Source organism: Phycodurus eques, chromosome 5, assembly GCF_024500275.1.
Source record: "Phycodurus eques isolate BA_2022a chromosome 5, UOR_Pequ_1.1, whole genome shotgun sequence".
Lineage (NCBI taxonomy): Eukaryota > Metazoa > Chordata > Actinopteri > Syngnathiformes > Syngnathidae > Phycodurus > Phycodurus eques.
Genome location: NC_084529.1, coordinates 24,657,834 through 24,677,552, shown reverse-complemented (window position 1 = coordinate 24,677,552; position 19,719 = coordinate 24,657,834).

Sequence of the window (19,719 nt, the reverse complement as noted above, 5' to 3'; positions counted from 1 at the left end):
TAAGTATTATATTTTAAAAGCATGCTTGTTATAAACTGCAGATTTCCATGATAGAGCAGGGATTTCGGCAATTGACAACTAGATACGTTCCACACAAAAAATCTGTAATGCAGCGGGGCCGTGGTACGTGAACCCTGATAAAGCGGGAGTAGTTTTTCTCTGATATCTTTCTATTGAGCGAATGGCAGTGTCTGGCAGCACACTAAAAAAACAAGATGTGCTTCCTACTCATCCTCACTTACATATGCATAAGTGCCAGACCAGGATGCCGTGGAAATGAGTCACTGAGGAGCCATACTGTGCTTTTGAGGACCCTGCTTGGGCTGGCAATGTATAATCAGATTTAGACCAGAGGACGCTCCTATTTATTTTTAATTGTCCCACTTTAGCATTTAAGAGCTATTGATCCACCTGCCGGAAAAGCAAGAAGTGACAGAATTGCTATTGTGCTCCCTGCTTGGAGAAGAGGCATCAAAGGACATTTTAATGTCACTGACTTTCTGAGGAAATTTGATGGGGCATTTTGAACAGCATAAAATGACACATATCAATTGCAGGCTCAGGCAGAAAAGTATTTGTCAGCCTTTTGTAGCCAATCAAAACAGCCGAGGAATGATTTTACATATGTATAGAGCAGAAATTGAATCCAATAACAGTTACAAATCATAATGGGTGTTTCTGGTCTTAATTGTACTCTCTGTAAAGTGAGTAAATCCAAATTGATCCAAAATCCATTATGACTTTCTTTACCATGTAGGCCGGGGGAGGCTAGAGGTTAGCTGCTAGTTAAGGCCCAAGTCTTTATAAAAAATTTTTTTAAAAGTGCACTTTGAAGCGAGTGTCTATAAAGACAGTAGAAACATGGCTTTTCTTTTCACATGTGGAAGCAGCACTTCATTACCAAGCCACCAAATTACACTTGCTAATTAGTGTGCAGATCTGTGTATGAGGCACATGCAGCAGACGCGTCGCCAAACACAAATACTACTAACTACTAACTACTAACGACTAAATTAAGTATGGGGTACTTATTAGACTAACCTGTGCATCCAACAAAATCAAATGCAGATCTGCTAAACTTTCAGCTTTGACACATGAACTTTAATCTTTCAGTCTGACTGTCGCTTGAAAGTAGCCGATCTTCGTTCAGCCTACCTGACAAATCATGGGCAGACAAACTTGGTGTGGCGGCTGTATTCTGTAAATTAGCCTAATTGTTACATCAAAATGTTGCACATTTCTGAAGGGCTTGCTTTCAGCGATATTGTGGGAATTAAGCATCTCAAAAGGATTTACTTGGTTGTGGAATTTCTACTTGTATGCTAGGCAGGCACTCCAGAGACTCAACTATCTGTTTACAAGCAATCCCCTTTAAACCTTTTTTTCCTTCTGTGCTTTAACACTATTGCAGGTAAATGTTTTACATCTTTATCTCATTACGAATTAATTTATTTGACCACTAACCCTGTAACCTACCCAGCGCTCTGTGTTTTTCCCAAAATACAACCAAGTAAGACCTCTCACTCCCTCCCTCCCTCCCTGCTTCTCCCACCACCCACAGATGTTTTGATTAGCGGTGACTCGTATGCTGGTCAGATCCTGGGATTAATGATGGATAATTTGCCTAAGGTTGGCACGGCACACCACCGCTCTGCCAGACTTTAGATGCCATATGGGCAGAAGCAGCTGTTTTCATTACTCTCCCTTGCCCAGATGTGTCAAACAGGATGCCGACTTCAATCCGCAGTCTTGCTGGCACTTGGTAGGGGGCTGCTTTCTACTAGCTTGGCAGCTAATTACTTTAATGTAGCCTAGGATGGAGGCCCTGTATTTTTTTGAAAGGCCTTTTGCAAAGCGCCGATTGCCAGCTGTCACCCCTGTGCACAATGAGAGAAGATGGATAGGTAGTCGCTGTGGATCTGATGAGGTTGGCCGTGGGCATCAGGCCGGGATCAGGGGCCGCCTCTTCACAGGAACGGCGGGAAGGTAGTCGCAAAAAAAAAACCCAAAAAAACAACAACAACAAAAAAACATGCCAATCAGCACATGTTGCAGTTTCTCTGACTTTTACATTCAGTCTTGCCCGTGTCGTCCACATTGTCCGCAACTCTCTCTCGTTGTATAAAGGAACGGATGTAAAAGGCAGTAATCTGAGACGCTGGGGGTAACGTGCCAAGACCACACACGGGAGAAGCTGGCACGGGAACAGAGAGTGGTGAGTGAAAACAGAGAGGAGGATGCTGCCAGAATGTCAGCTGGCCCTTTACATGAAATTGCACGCACCGTGGAACATGTGTTGGGCGTGTTTCCCAACCTGCTGAGCAGCTCGCTTATATTGTTTGCTGATAAATCCACAGATTTGTCACTCCTGCCACACTTTTTTTTTTTTTTTTTTTTTTTTTTAATATTGTTACTTCTGTGCAGCATGGCGGCCTAGTGGTTGGCATGTCTGCCTTACAATTCTGAGGTTCAGGGTTTGAAATTCAGCTAATTTTTACTCCACTGGCAATTTCTTCTACTTATTTCAAGGAAAAATGAGCTTGAAACAAGTGAAAATGGTCTAAAAAAAAGTAACTTTTTAAGAGATGGTTTTTATTTCAATTCATTTTGACTAGAAATAAGAAAAATATTCTTAGTCAGATTTAGTTTTTGCAGTGTGTGTAAAGTTTATATATTCTGCCCAAGCCTGCCTGCGTTTTCACCGGTTACTTTGTCTTTCTTCGGCATTCCAAAATCATGCACGTTGACTCTAAATTGTCCGTATTTGTGAATGTGAATGCTTGTTTGTCTATATGTGCCCTATGATTGGCTAGTGACCAGTCCAGGTTGTACCCCACCTCACGCCCAAAGTCAGCTGGGATAGACTTCATCTCATCTGTGATAGAAAATGGATGGTTGGCTGTTACTTCTTTCTTCCAGCATGGAGATGAGTGACATGGGTCAAATTAAACATCCCTACCTTTCTGGGGCATTGACATGCGTCAAACCAGCTGAATGATACAAATAATAGCTTGGCGCAATTCAATCAATTCATCATCACGGCAGCACAGGGCATCGATACGTTTTCATCACGTTGACATGCCATGTCTATATTCGCCCTTAAACAGTGCCCGGCGGCGAGAGTTTCACTGGTGACACCGTGATAGAGAGGTCAGTGAGCGCCTGTCTGGCGCCTCTCGATATTTCCATCAATAAGATGTGATGCCTTCACACCTGCACGTCCTCCAAAGAGAGGGCGCCATCAGTCAATAGGCCGGCATAGTTCTCTACAAGGGTGGAGCGTGACGGGGGTGTTGGCTTCATCTCGCCAAGGGTGCTATATCCTCATTCGCAGGATTTGACATGCAAAATAATGCTTGTGGGCAGCATGGTGGGTGGATCAGTGGTTAGTACATGTGCCTCACAGTGCAGAAGCTCTGGATTTGAATCTCGGGTCTGGCCTTTCTGTGTTCTCCCCATGCTTCCAGGGGTTTTCTTTGGGGACTCTGGTCCCCTCCCACATTCCAAAAACATATTTCATTGAAGACTCGACAATGTCCAGAGTGTACATACAATGCTGTCTTGACAGCAGCGGTTTCTGATTTGGGCGCTATGGGCATCTGTCCAGGGCGGCATTCTGTGGGGGTTGGGGGATTGGGGGATGGGGGGGGGGTGTTGGAGCCAAAGACCGGCCCGAGGTGCACAATTGACAGTCGACGCACATGGCACATACACTGCTGTTTTGAGAATAAATCCGAGCATAATCTCCTCCATGAATTCCTCTATAAATAAACCTTGATGGATTGATTGACATTTGTTTTATTATGTTTCGCATAATACAGTGCTAGTTTTTTCTTTTTATGAAATGTGTTTCATATCACTGCGAAAAATTTCTTTGATATACGATTAAATTGAGTTATGAGCTTGTTCATGGAACATATTCAACCAGTAACTCAAGGTACTACTGTACCTTAAAACAAAAGCTGAACCACCCAGTTGTTTTCAGTCTATGCAAAAAAAATAAAATAAAAAAAAATCCGTTAACTTTTTATCATAGGCGATTTTTAAAATGGTTTAAGTGTATGCCTACGTTTGCATTTGTAAGCAACCTAACAGTGGTGAGCCCATGCCGCTCAGGGTGTTGTTTTGTTTGCAGCTGTCTGCTTTAGCATCAGTATTGATCTTAATGTTACGCTTCATCTTTTGGCGCCCATTGGGAGGGAAAGGACGAGCAAAGAGAGCATTTAGCGAATCAAACATTTTTAGGCAATGCTTTCTTCTCCTTTTCTTCCCTCCTCTCGTCATCCTTTGACTGACATTTTGCTCAAATTACCAACAATGCCTGAGGGAAGGTGCGTGTCAAACCTTTAAACTGTTATTATTCCATACACAAGGCCTGTTTTCCATCAGCCAATGTATTATTCAAAGTGGTGTTTGTTCATTGGGGCTCCCTCTACACTTTTCCGTGTAGTGTGCATCCCCTTCACAACACGTTTTATAGTCACGCTCACTTTTGGGCCCGCAAGTGGCTTCTCCCACAGGAGCCTATTATCCTTCTTAGTATATGCAAAAAGCTTGTCGGATCGTGTATCGCACTCACTTAGGGATTTGACACCCGTATTATGAGACCGTTACTCAGCCGGCAGTATTGCAGTGGCCACGTCTAATTTGGAAAAACTCTCCTGGCGCGCTGAGGGGGCTTCTCACAAAGAAAGTCATTTAGCGTCTTGAGCAAACATGAAGGGTCGCACCACAACAGAGAGAAGATGCGTCGCATTCGGTTCGATCGACTTGGAACAGCTGAATTTTTAATGACAGCAGAGGCGGAAGATGGAATTAAATCCATTCAGAGCTGTTGTTTGTGTGTACATTGGATTTGGACTTGATTTGGGCAGATACATGATTTGAAACCCTCTTTTCCAAACAGACACAGTATTTTACAAAATTCTAATCTCATGGCACACCACCAAACAATAATGTCATAAAAAGTATATACAGTGGTACCTTTGCTTACTTGTTTTTAATAAATAAAAATAGCATTGTGTTGGATGAAAAAAAAAAAAAGAATGTAAAGGATAAATGAGAATGTAAAGACCAGGAAAGGGCAGCATGGTGAAGGAGTGGTTGTCACACATAGTTATGAAGTTCTGGGGTCCACTCTTGCATCAAGGTTTCCTGTGTGGAATTTGCACACTCTCTCCGTGCTTGTGTGGATTTTCCCTGGGTACTCCGGCTTCCTCCTCATAATTTATTTTGTGACAAATTACTTGGGTTGACCCCCCCCCCCCACCCCCACCGCAGGATAATCACTTAGGATTGTCTTTCTGAAAAATATGGCCCTTTCCGACTATGATCAGAAATCTATGTCAAATTTATCTCATTGTCGGTATGTCTAACCCACTTTAGTACACCAGTGGGTCATGTGTCATGTCTTCTACAGGACATTACAAATGGTTGTCCTGGCTGTTCGTGAAGTTGACATCTTCGCAAAGCTTCGCAATTGCTTCTTTTCCCACCCACAGACAACTCCCTGGTTTTCACGTCAGTTACTCTTCCAATTGGTATGAATGCAGTCATCACTGTCCGTCCATTCCTCCATCCAACCATGCATTTTCCATACTGCTTTTCCTCATAAGGATTGCGGGTGAGCTGGAGCTATCCTAGCTGACTTTGGACGAGAGGCGGGCTACAACCTGGACCGGTAACCATTCATGCCGATGGACAGTAAACGGTACATCATTTAATCTTCAATGAACCCAACATGCATGCTGGTGGAATGTGAGAGGAAGCCGGAGTACCTCCAATAGCAGGGGGAGGACCCACAGAGATAGGCCGCAGCCAATATTCCAACCCTGAACCTCAGAAGCGTGAGTCAGATGTGCTAACCACTAGTCCGCTGTGCTGCTGCAGTCGTCACTGGCAAAACCGGAATCTGAAACTGAGTGTAGACATTGAGAACTATTTTTTCAATTCATTTTGTTGACGACCACATTGTGCTCATTCAAATCTAACTTTGTTTGCCTGCACCCCAAACTGCAAGATTGGATTTTCTTAATTAAATTACCCACCCTTTGCTGCTTGCAAACTCAAGGGAGGCTGTTGGCTCAAGGCAGTGAGAAAAATGTGTCTGGATATTTTTTGGGGTGGTGCATAATGCTGGTTTGTACAGAGAATGAAATGTTTTGTTCTGGACTCCTTTCCCCCATTCCATTTGGACTGCTTCTTTTTTTTTTTTTGTATTTAACTGGCCGTGTCTGCTTTCTTCTCTGTTGTGCCAGCATCAGACCCTGAGCCTCTCGCCGGGGGATGGCTTTGATGTGTCCCCGCTGTGCTAACCACCCACGCCCCCACCCTCCTTCCAACCACCCCATTGGGCCCTGATTGGTGGAGAGCCGGTGGGGCTGGCGGGCCCCGACGTGGGCGTGGGACGGGACGGGGGGGGGGGGTGTTGCGGATGAAAGCTCGCGGGGCAGAGAGGGGGCACCTGTACACATAGCCTGGCCAGTGCGCCTGCTTCATCTTCAAGCGTTCGGCTTGACCGCTGGCTGAACTCGGGTGTCAGGGACCATCACACGGTTGCTGTGACCTCCCTTTCTCTCAATGTATTTCCTCTCTCTCTCTCTCTCTCACTCCACATCCTCCTCTTTTCTCTCTTTTGGCCCTTTTTTCTGTCCGCCGTTTGCATGACAGGTGAATCTCTCTAGTAATAGGAATGAAATGAGATTCTCACGAGTTTTAAAATGCATACAATGTTCAACACAAGTTTGAAAAAAATGACCACAAAAGGATTCTGTAAAGAACAAGGCTGCTCTCACTGGTCTGTGGGAATAGGATTAAGCATAAAACAATCCTTGGTGCCATTTAGACTTACCCAAAGGTCAGAGAAAAAGCGCCATTCCTTCTTTTCTTTTACTGAGATGTCCCAGCAATAAGAGCACTGTTTAAGCATGAATGTGTCTCTTTGTCATCTTATTTCCTTTGAGTACCGAAAACTGAGACCTTTAGTTCATGGCTAATGTATGTGTGGTTGAAGGGCATCGGTGGTGGTCACATACACTCTCGAGATAATCCATCCAGTACACCTGCACAATCTAACAAGAGAAAAAAAATGCTCTTTAAAGTTTAGCTATTAAGACCTTAATAGAGTGACTCTCTAAAATGGATTTAGTATAAAAGTGTTATTTCAAAAAACACCAAGGTTTTGTCATACAAGTGTCCATAAAATGCCCCTCTGAAAGCTACTGTTTAACCCAGTTTTGTATCCGTTTTGTTCATATTTAGCGAAGACCGCCCCTTTTCCTCTGATTGGTTATATATACCCACTTTCGAGAGCACACGTGTTTGTTATGTTGACAGTTCAGGGTGTACCCCGCCTCTCGCCCGAAGATTGCTGGGATAGGCTCCAGCACGCCCGCGACCCTGGTGAGGATAAGCGGTACAGAAAATGGATGGATGGATGGATTTTTTGATTGACACAGCTAGAAAGGCATTCATTTAACCTGTATTTAATGTGTGTATTAGTGTAGTGCCGTAGTAGAACTGTATTATGTCAAACTTTCATCCGCCCAAAATCCGTCCATCCATTTTCTTGAGCACTTATTAGGGTCACTGGCGAGCTGGAGTCAATTCCGGCTGACTTTGGACAAGAGGCGAGGCGTGCCTGGACTGGGCACGAGCCAATGGCATGGCACCTATAGATAAACAAGCATACATACTCATATTTTCACCTACGGACAATTTAGAGTTTTCAGTGTTACTAGATTGCATTTGCCAAGAAGAAAAACCCTCTTGAAAACTAAAACACATTATTGATCAAACCTGAGCATCCTGGCAAATGTTTTTAAATTATATATATATATATATATCCATCCATCAATTGTTTGAGCTGCTTATCCTCACAAGGGTCGCGGGAGTGCTGGAGCCTATCCCAGCTATCATTGGGCAGGAGGCGGTTTACACCCTGAACTGGTTGCCAGCCAATCGCAGGGCACATAGAAACGAACAACCATTCGCACTCACATTCACACCTACGGGCAATTCAGAGTCTTCAATTAACCTAGCATGCATGTTTTTGGGATGTGGGAGAAAACCCACGCAGGCAGGGCGAGAATATGCAAACTCCACACAGGCGGTGCCGGGGATTGAACCCTGGTCCTCAGAACTGTGAGGCAGACGCTCTAACCAGTCGAACACCATGCCGCCACAAATATATAACAAACATTTGGACGTTTCCTCAGATGTTCCTGTCGAAGCATGCACTGTAAGTTACACTTGTATCTTATTACAACCCCCTAATCAGCAACCACATGCAATGCAGATTCTAATGCTTGAATCACAAGTTCTGTCCTGACAAAGATAATAATGTACAGTTGACCACACACAAGAATTTACCATCGTAAATATTGAAGAGGTGTAACGGCCTTGACCACTTTCTGAGCAGATCAGGGAGGAACATTTTGATCACAACCTACATTTCAGGATAGTCACTCAGGGTAATCTTTCAGCAACAGCCAATAATCAAGCCTTTGGTGGCTTTGATCAGAAGCGGGGGCAATCCTCAAATTCAACTCTATTTTTGGTATGTGCATACCCCACTTTTTTGGGTCACTAGACTGTGGTTTCAAACTCTTCTTGTCATTTTTATGTCCATACTGTGTTTCCTCATCAGAAATGTGGGTGAGCTGGAGCTATCCTAGCTGACTTTGGACAAGAGGCATGGTACAACCTCAAATTCAACTCTATTAGTGGTATGTGTATACCCCACTTTTTTCAGTCACTAGACTGGTTTCAAACTCTTCTTGTCATTTTTATTTGGTGAATGACCACTGCAGGATAATCACTAATGACAATCTTTTCGACAATTGATAATCAGGCCTCGGCTGACTTTAGCTCATTCACTGCCAAAAATGGCTTTTGAAGTCAGATATCCATGTTAACTGGGAGAGGGAAAATGCTCAAATTTGGCCTAGCTATCAGTGTGTGCATACCTTGCTTTGGAGCAACATATTTGGAATTGATAATTGACCTAAGGCCCAGTGTGCCTAGACTATGTATAAATGTCATTCTTCCAGAAAGTGTTAGCAGAATAATATTTTTATTGACACAGTGACCCTGCTCTCCAATGTTGCTGATGTGCATCGTGTTCCTGCTATTAGAAAATGCTGCATGATTAAGAAGCCTCTCTGTATTTTGAGAGCTGTTTGCGATCACAAAGCTCTTCGTTGACCCTGTGTAAATGCAGTTGTTGCAGAGGTGACCCGCTTGTAAATGAGGGTCATGGTTCAGGTGCTGGAGGTCACCACCACAGGCCCTCCCCCGCGCACGGTTGACCCCCCCCGAGTGCTGAACGTGCATTTGATTGCGTTAAGGCCAATAAGGGTGGAGCTGGGAGGTCACCTCCGGACTCATTGAGATGTGAGTGGTGACAGGCGGCCAGGTCTAAGCCAATGGAGCTCAAACGGCATCTGTCAAACGCTCCGGACAGGAGTGTTTGCTCAGCAATCACAGTGCATTCTTCAGATGGGACACCAGCACTTGATAGCCTGTTTTAAGCTGTTGAGAATATTATCCAAAACAAGAAATAATACAAATATTGACTATAATAGCATGAGATAGTCATTATTAATGGACTATAGCAATGATTCACAACCTTTACTGAGCTAAGGAACATATTTCCTTCCTAAACTTTCTTTCAAAGCAACCAGTTGGACAGTTGTTTATCTGTTACCATGACCACCAAGGTCCATCATTTGTGTTGAATCACATCATTTCCATCATACACACTACAATCAGGTGTTTGTCATTGATGGCATCCAGCATACTCAGAAATTTATAAAATAACCAAAAGAGCTGATAACATTTACCAGAATAGAAACACTTGCAAGGAGCACTCCGTGTGTTCACTTTCCATGGAAGAAATTCTTCAAAAAACAAAATAAGAGGAAAAACCATGTAAAAGATTTGAGGGCCACCTGCCTGTGTGTGTGTGCCGGAGAATGCGGGCGCATCACAGCATCACCACGCACATTACTTAGGCTAAATCCCAAAGGCCGTGACTGGCGCAGCGTGTCCCGCATTAGCTCCACCACAGCTCGCTGAAATGCACTCGCCTGAGTGGAATGAGAGCCACCAGGCACCATGCACACCACGACGGCGGCTTTGTCAGACACAGATCAATGCACGGCAGAGCTCACTCAGACCCAGCCGCCGCCCCTGTTTGGCTACAAGGACAAATACAGTATCTTAGGGTGCGTCATTGATATGCCTTGAATGCGGATCTGTTTGTCTCTCCGCCTTTAATCGAGTTTCCCAACACTTGCCGCCGGGCCATGTGTCTTTTAGTCTGCAGCTGGTAGACCAATCCAGCTAAAATCCACCTCCATTACAAATAAAAGTGCCGCATGTAACATTGAATGAGCCAACCAGACTACAGTGGGTTCTTCCATTTACAGCAGTCCTTGGATACAAACTACTTTGTGCAGCAGCATAAGAATACATGGTCACAAGAAGGAATGCTCAGTTAACACCATGCATACTGTTTTTCATTTGATTGTTTTCTATTTATGGCCCGAAAGAGTTTTGAATACAAATATTTACTGTAATTATGACTTATGACACTACTGCATTAGTGTATATTAATGATAGACTTGGAATTCAAAGAGAAAAGACACCAATAGCAACATCATTATCATCACAGTAGCAAGGCACCCATACAGAAAGCAGTAGAATGTGTGAACATTTGCTTTTGGAAAAAGTAGCGTAAAAAGTAAATACTAAAAAGTATATATATATATATATATATATATGTGTGTGTTGTTATGCAGATGTACAATGTTAATTTTACAGTACCGGTATGTTCAGTACAAATAGTTCAAAGTGACCAACAACAACAAAAACAATTTGTAATATGCATGTCGCGCCAGTCGTTGACGTCGATCTTACTTTGTAAAGAAAGAGCTTGTGCTCCCACTATATTCAAACTGGTCTTTGGCAAACCTTTCATCAGCGTATGAGTGACTTCAGAATTTGATGTGTTAGAAAACGTTAGAAGTACAAATAGTTAGCCAAGTAGCATCATTTCATAAATTAGATTCTCACTGCGGCACGGTGGCCGACTGGTTAGAGCGTCAGCCTCACAGTTCTGAGGACCCGGGTTCAATCCCCGGCCCCACCTGTGTGGAATTTGCATGTTCTCCCCGTGCCTGCGTGGGTTTTCTCCGGGCACTCCGGTTTCCTCCCACATCCCAAAAACATGCATGAATTGGAGACTCTAAATTGCCTGTAGGCATGACTGTAAGTGGGAATGGCTGTTTGTTTCTATGTGCCCTGCGATTGGCTGGCAACCAGTTCAGGGTGTACCCCGCCTCCTGCCCGATGACAGCTGGGATAGGCTCCAGCACGCCCGCGACCCCAGTGAGGAGAACAGGAGGAGAAGATTCTCACTCATCCTGGTCATGGTAATCTGCAAGGTTGAATCGAGGCAACAGGACTCTACTTTTTTGTTCAATATGTTGTGCTTTCTCGTTTCTAGCAAACGGTTAAGGGAATTATGCTATTAGGCTAACAAAATGCTAAATCAGCAACATTCCAACAATACTTTTTTTTTTTTTTTTTTTTTTTTACTTGCGCATGACTACACTTGACACTTAACTTTCATGGTGGGGGTTGTCGGAAAGTAAACTTGAAAATGTTGTCTTTTTTTAAATTATTGCATTTTTAGGCTCCAAATACTGCTTCTGTGTCCAAAATTAAAACTTTGAAAACTCTGTTTTCTTCTTATTATTTTTTTGTCTTTATTAATTCGTTTAGTGGGCAGATTCCATTCCATGCAGGTTAGGTTCACTCAAAACTCTTTATTATCCCAAGGAGCAAATGTGAGCATGAATGGTTGTGATTGACTGGGGACCCGTCCAGGGTGTACCTCGCCTCTTGCCCAAATCAGCTGGGATAGGCTCAAGCACACCTGTGACCCTAATGAGGAAAAGCACGATAGAAAATGGAGAGATGGCTGTATCTTTGGTGGATATAACAGTAGTATTGGAATTCGTCTGCACTCCAAATACACTGTGTGAGGCTAATAAATTAGTTCTAATCGAGAAGTAAAGGAGTTAGAAAAAATAAAAACTCTTTCCCAAAGGAGAGCTGTAGTGTTTGATAAAAGCTGCCACTAGTTCCAAGATTCAGAGAGGAGAAAAACAATACAAATGACTTTTGTCCAAGCACTATGTGAAAGTGGGTCATTATTGAGGAGCTGAATGTTGCTGCAGTCACAAAGCAGCACTGAGGACAATCATTTATTTATGAAGTGGCCTGTGACTTGAGAGCTCTTGAACTCGGATCCACAGATCTCATGAGAGTGTTACTGCGCCTGCTGTAACTGAACTGATGCGCGGTTAACACAGCGGAGGTCACCAGCATCGAGCCCCAAAATGCTGTTAGTAATGTTTGTAACACGCATTTGCTACATTTACTCTGCAATGTGCACAATGACGTTGATGGTTGAACAGAGTATCACTTTAATCCAGGGTTTGCCAAACACTCTTGACTGGTCGCCAGTCAATCGCAGCGTGGCGACAGACACATCAGCATTCACACTCACATTCAATTGCAATTTACGGCTTCAATTAACCTAACATCCGTATCTTTGGGATGTGGAAGGAAGCCAGAGTACCTGGAGAAACCCTACACAAACTCCACACAGACACTGAACCAAGATCTCCTAAAAGTGTGGGGGACCCACTAACCTCTCACTGTCCTTCTGCATAATGGTTGGCAGGTCAATTTCTGTTAGAGTAAAAGCTTGATAATATGAAGTCTAAATAAAGTCCATTTTTTCCTTTGTAACTCAGATTTGTACGTTAGTCGAAACACGACGTAGTCTTATCACTAACAAAGCAAGTCATAATTACAGTAAATATTTGGATGAAACCATCCATCTCGCAGTTGGGCTGGATTCTATCCCAACTGACTTTGGGAAAGAGGTGGCATAGATCTTGGACTGATCACGAGTCAATGTTTTTGGACTGTGGGAGGAGGCCGGAGTACCCAGAGAAAACCTACGCAAGCATGGGGAGAACATGCAAACTCCACACAGGAAGGCTGGAACTGAGAGTCGAACCCCAAACCTCAGAACTATAAGGCAGACTAGCCACCACTAGTGCACCTTGCTGCTCTGGGAATGAACCAAATTTGTAATTCTTACACATTGTTAAAGGAGCAATTGCAGTCACAATCAAGCACTGCTGCAAAAAGTGAAAAGATTGCAATAGACGCGCCCCAGAATGTTAATACTTTCCTATATTAATAGTTGAAACTTGAAGTATCCTAAAAACTATGATCCCAAAACAGTTTAGTATAATTTTAAATTGACTTTATACTTATCGGTATTGGCCGATAATTAACATTTTATGCTGATCCTCTTTAATTTCATAATACGCCGATCCGATCAATGACGTCAGTGATCGGCTCTGCAAAAGACATTTATTCTGCGTCGCCATCATGCACAGTATATTTGAATCCAAAAGCTAGTTTGTTTTTAGCCTTGTCGCTTGTCTTTTGGCATAGTCCTATAAATATATGACGGCCAATAAAGTTTTTTAAAAAATAAATAAATAAATAAAAAACATGTCGGCAGTGTAGAACAGACAACATGTAATGCCCGGATCAGACTACAAGACACTATGTCAGACTACTGCAATAAAATCTTGTATTCCGATACCACTGCATCCCGTTTTTTCCAATCACTGGGCTTCATTGTGTCAATGCAAACGCGACCGGATACACTCGTTACCATGGCGACGACAACAGTAATGGATCGCGCCGTGTTTTTGTAAGAATAAAATGGGGAAAACGTGTGTTGCTGGTCACAGGTGCTCAGGAGAGGACGTTCGTTTAAAGCTTGCTTGAGGTATGTTCACGTACTTTTAATACGATACGGCTCGCAAGAAGGCAACAAAACAATATGTAGCCGAGAAAGCTAGTGCTAGCGCTAACGGTTGTACGTAAACATGCCGTCGTTCTGTCGAATCATGCGCTAAAGTTTCGGTGTGGGTGAAGTAATTTAATTACAATAAAGTAATTTCATTACAGTAAGTTAGCACCCATTATTTCTGTCATGTTGTAATGTTGGTTTGACCTGCCTGATTAGAATACATGACCTGACTAGAGCAGTGTTTTTTACCATTATGGAGCCAAGGAACATATTTTACAATTGAAAAAACTCACGGCACACCAACAAACAAAAGTGTCACAAAAAGTGGATACATTAATTACTGTATTTTACTTCCTGCCATCTAATAGAAGACCATTCATTTATTCTGTCTGTCACTATGCCTCACTGGCATAAATACATGAACAACAACAAATACATGATTTATTGTAAATATAATGTTTTGAGCAAGTAAGTACACAAGTATATCCAGTAAATGAATTGGTCATTTAAATAGACACATTACTCCATCATGTGATTGGAGCGGTGATCGGTTATCGTTTTTTTAAACTCGCTGATCGGTCCCAAAAATCCTGATCTTGTAAAGCCTAATTTTAAACTCATCTTAAAAGATTCCCCAAAAAAGGGCTTACTGTCCATGTGTACACGTGCATGCGTTGACGACTCTCCGTAACTTCCACGAACAAGCTCTTATGCTCCTCCCCAATATACAAAGCTTGTCTTTAGTCAAGCTGTATCACTTCAATTTACTTCCTTGACACTCATTCCTATTTAGACAAGGCTTTGATGAGATCTTGCTTCATCTTGGGGTGTTTCAAAAAGAGCACAAAAACTTGAATACAGTGGAGCTTGATGCTCCCTTATAATTAATCATAAAAGAATCTGGGGGGGAAAAGTGAATAGTGGGGGACTGGGTAGAAAATAATAATAATAATAATAATAATAATAAAACAAAAATACATTTTTAAAAAAACATGAATAAGTGGCTGTTTTGGCAAATAACATGGGCTAGGTCCCCCCCAAAAATCTGCAAATAAGGTAAATTCATGAATACCAAACCACAAATATGCAGGGTCCAATGTAGATGAGTTTTTCAGCGAATACCTGGTGATAGGTTCCACAGAAAACAATGCAAATAGGTGAAATTGTGAAAAAAAAATGGGGCTGTCACAATCAAATCTTTTTAGAATCAATTATCCTACAGATATTTCGTCGAGTTCGAGTAATTGCTGCCCCCCCCCCCCTTATATTTTTTATTATTTTTTTGTATTACTAACATGCATTTTATTCTAATTTATGAGGGCTCAACTTCTACACTTACACTGCATATGTTGGTACTGAGTGTACTGCATAAACTCAACAAAATTAGCTTTTGCTAAACTGTTAGCATTCACGATTAGCATTAGCATGTTAGCGGTTACCATTTTGGGTACCATTTAGCTCACTCATACATCATGTTATATGTACATTATACATCTAATAGTGTCTTAAAAATCACTTACAGACACGCCTCTGTCGTTTTTGGTAATGTTTTTCACTGGCTTAACAGAGTGTCCATCTGCAACAAATGTCCATGCGGTAACCGTGGACAGTGGCCAAATGGTTCCGGACAACACGAATATGCTTTTAGCAGTATTTTTTATTGCCTCGAGGCAGACATTTTTGTGTCAACCAATTTTGGTGGTCGACCAAGCCCAGTTAGACGATTTTTTTTCACATCTCTACTTTATATCTAAACGGCCATTAATTAAAACAGCAGGCCATGTGTCGCCAAGGGTAGGCAACAGGAACCTTCGAGGAGGAAGAATTGAGGCGCAGTTGACAAAAGGGGAGCATCCGTCAACACCCGTCATCACCCGGCCATGTGGTCGGCATGATTGGCAGTGCCGGCCGCTCATCACGGCCGAAAGCACTCTGTCGCGGGAAGGACTGTAACTCAGGCCCTATTGTTTAACAGGTCCCAAAGATAGGAGGACACAGAAATTATTCTGAAGAGCAGGAGCCACACGCTGGAAGGTGACCTTTAACTGCACTTCCTTAGCTGAATCTCATCCAATTAGAGGACTGTATATTTTCCTTAATAGCGGCTGATGAGGCCGGGCGTATGAGCCGGCACGCCCGGCTGGCGTTGCTATGCAGCGAGATGGCTGCTTAGCGGCGGAGGAGCGCAGGGGAATAAGTGAGCAGGGAGCTTTAATTTGATAGGGTTAGAATCCTGCAGGCTCCGGGGTCGCAGGGTCACCAGGAGCTCGCCTCGCACCCAATATGAAGAAATCACAAGTAAATTGCTTACATCTGCCACTGGTGGCTGCGAAGACTGTGATTGGATCCCCGGAGGTGAGGCGCGATCTGACGCGGGGCTTCTAAGGAAGTGGGGGGGGGGGCAAGTTGGAAAGACAGCCTTGTAATTGGAATAATTGGGAATCAATTGTGTGAATGCTGGAGAACATTCACACATATCTTGTTCTGAAACTAAACTCTTTGTATTTAATATTACTCTCACCATATTTTGTTTTTCTAAAACGTCCACATTTCTTTGACTCATTCCAACATTAAAATATTCAGCTCATTCAGAACATCAGTGCTACTATTTTTCACATGAGAAAATGTCCTCGTCCCAGAACTCTATATTTTCCACAATAATTTTAAACAAACCCACCTCAACGTCCCAAACAATTCATCTTCAAAATTTTCAACATTACATCAATTTCCACTTCAACTCATTTTACATTTGCCACAACAACCAAGTCAAATTGCTTGAGAAATGTAACAGGCAGCACAGTGACCAAGAGGTTAGCGTGTCTGCCTGACAGTTGCGAGTTCCTGCATTCGTATCTCTGCTTTGACCTTCTTACGTGGACTTTGCATGTTCTCCCCATGCTTACATGGGGTTTCTGTAGATATTTAATGTTCATTGCCAAAACATGCATGTTAGGTTCATTTAAGACTTAGGACTCATCTCAAATCTCTTAATTACAACATTCCTACCTCCTCGAAACATTGAAAGCGAGCGGGAAGTTATTCTTATGCCGCCATATTAAGGAGCGTCTCAATTGTCTTCAATGCGCATCGAGGAGCGAGCATCGAGGAACTTCCACGGGCTAGCTTCAAGGGGAGGTAAACTCAAAAAAATTTGGGGCAAGACTATGTTGTATGTGCCCCCACTAGTCCAAACACGGTATACTGATTAATATTGCGTTCGTGGAATAAGAATTAAACAGATAAATTCATCAATTTTCACCGATCCCAGGGGGGAGTCATGTTAGGCAATATCGCCCTCTGCTGTCAAATGAAATGAATGTCACAACTGCGCTTGCATTGCGAACGTCACAGGGTGATAGCGAACTCCCCATGTATGCTGCGATAACTAGAACTACGGGTTAATTACATGATGGTTTGAACCCAGACTTGCTAGAATATTGTTCAAACCATCATGTAATCAAATGATAGCTTTGCTGGCAGAAAAGTCCATAATTCATCTTTTTAATTTTTCCCCCAAAGTCTGACATTTGACATTTCAAATTAATTGTACAGTGTTTCAGTTCAGCGGCATCCCTTCAGCATTTCACTTTTTCTACATAGATTGCACTTCTGTGTCGATGTTAAAAATGCTTTCACGGCGGACACCCACAAGCTGTTGTGTTGCAATCCTGACAAGCAGCTGCAAAGTCTCCCCAATGAAGCCTGTGCCGACAAATAAGGTGCAACAAAACTGCCACGTGAAAATGACTATCCATCAACAATATTCCCAGTCTGGAACACTGGCAATAATACAGCCAATGAATAATCTTATATCAGGTCAAAGTTGGAGCGGCTCCATATTGCACCCTCCGCATTCCCATCCACCACGAAGCGCCTTGTTTGTCTTCTATTCATTGCTATTATACCTCAGCCGTTTTGCCCACACGTTCCTCATCCCGGCCGCCCGGCCGGCATTGGGACACGGTCCAACGTAAAATGGGCCAGGCTGTGAATTATCACAAAAGCTCTGGCACATGACACCTCATTGGAAGGGCTTTGTCACCAATTATGTGTCTATTAAGAAACAGTCAATCAGTCAGTGTGCAAATAGGCAGGCCTCAGAGGGCCGCTGCTATTGACGGGACGCTGTCAATAATCCATGTGATATGATTTAGCCCAGGAGGAACTGTGTGCTCCACACACATCCCTTTTGCGTATTGACCAACAATTACTTTAACGAGCCTTTTTAATAGACGTGTATTATTCGCATTGGATTTGCAGTTTGTCAACCTTTTGCGTCGCAGTTCATCAGCCGTACACTCAATCCCTTTCTGAGCACGATGTTATGTCATGTTTTCTCTGCTGGTCACATTTGACTACAGTCCACCACAAATTGGATGTCTGGCTGGCTAATTTGATTCCTCCCCCCAAAAAACTCTGAAAGGAAATTCCTGTTAGCTGCCTCCAGTGCAATGATGGATGCTAATATTGTGATTTCAGCGTGTAGGTGCTTTGCCTCAACCCCCCATCCCCTGCTAATCGAAACAGTTACTGTTGCATTCTGTAGCCATTTTCGCATAAATGACTGTAAATTGGTTTTACACTTGTGTGGCGCTTCTGCAAAACATTCCCTAAAGCCTCAAGGAAAAAGTGGAATGTTTTTAAGCATTACATGGCAAATTCTTTAAGAGGCCATAATGGTAAAACGGCTGCTTTAAACCAAAATGGCCAACTTCCTGTTCATTTTGTGCATGGGTCCTTGAGACTTTTTTGTTTGTACTGTTGTGATAGACACCAATTTCATGTCACAAGATGTCACCAAAGCACTACTTTTATAATAGATAGGGCTTTGGCTGATCTAATACAAAACTCACTAGTTTCTTGGCACAGAGATGCCACAAGATGGAACCAACGTACTGTATTAGTATTAGACAAGGCTTTGGTGCCATTTTGTGGCATCTTATAGGTTTGGAAAAAGCAGAAAAACAGCCAACTGGCTACATTTTCGGAAAATAACGGAGGATAGTGTCCGAGGAAAATCTGCGAATATGTGAATTTGTGAAAAGCGGCGGGGGACACTGTATTACAAGTTATTTTGGAAAAATATGACTTTATTCTCATAGTGGTTTTTTTCTCCAAGGCAATATGAATTTGTTATGGCAACATCACAACTTTTTTTACACATAAAACTGAGGGGCTCATTGGAAAAATTTCCAGGAAAGTCCCTGGACCAGAAAAGTTGGAGAAGTCTTCGAGCCGTCCTTCCACTGAGGAATTGTTTAAAGACTGACAGGGATTGTCTGAATTAGTCAAAGATATTGACGCCGCCTTTCTCGACACTGCAGAAACAACAAAAGCAATCATGCTAAAATGAGAAATTAGCTTCCAAGTTTTAAATATCAACCTCCTTTGAGGGATTCTTTCTATTACCGACATGACTTGTGTGGCAAGAGGAAAAAAAAAAAAAAAAAAAAAAACAGAAGCTTGTTCCGAAGAGCCAGCTGAGGTGGCTCAACGAGCTTTACCTTAAACGCAGTCCCGTGCTAATGGGAAGATCCAAGGGTCAGTCAGGGTTAGGTGGTCTTTCCTCAACAGGAAATTAGCTTTTGGTAGGCAGTGTTCCCAAGGTAATGACAATGTGTGTATGTGTTTAATCTTAGCTAATATTGTTTTAATAATGGGATAAATTATTAAAAATAAGCACGTGGTGGCGGTCCAAAAGACCACCGGTGCAACTTGACTGTGTTGCAAGGGGAAACTGAACATTTTCTGTATCCCAATAAAGGAACTGAAGCATCCTCTGGAGGCTGCATTTGAAGGCAACTGACATA